This window comes from Mandrillus leucophaeus, unplaced genomic scaffold (assembly GCF_000951045.1).
Source record: "Mandrillus leucophaeus isolate KB7577 unplaced genomic scaffold, Mleu.le_1.0 Scaffold802, whole genome shotgun sequence".
Classification (NCBI taxonomy): Eukaryota; Metazoa; Chordata; class Mammalia; order Primates; family Cercopithecidae; genus Mandrillus; species Mandrillus leucophaeus.
Window position 1 is genome coordinate 708,315 of NW_012108720.1, and position 269 is coordinate 708,583.

Consider the following 269-nt stretch of genomic DNA (forward strand, 5'->3'; position numbering starts at 1 on the left):
GCAAATAAACTAGAAAATGTAGAAGAAATGGATAATTTCCTGGACACTTACACCCTCCGAAGACTAAACCAGGAAGAAGTTGAATCCCTGAATAGACCAAAAGCAGGCTCTGAAATTGAGGCAATAATCAATAGCCTACCAACCACAAAAAGTCCAGGACCAGACAAATTCACAGCCTAGAGGTATAAGGAGGAGCTGGTACCATTCCTTCTGAAACTATTCCAATCAATAGAAAAAGAGGGAATCCTCCCTAACTCATTTTATGAGGC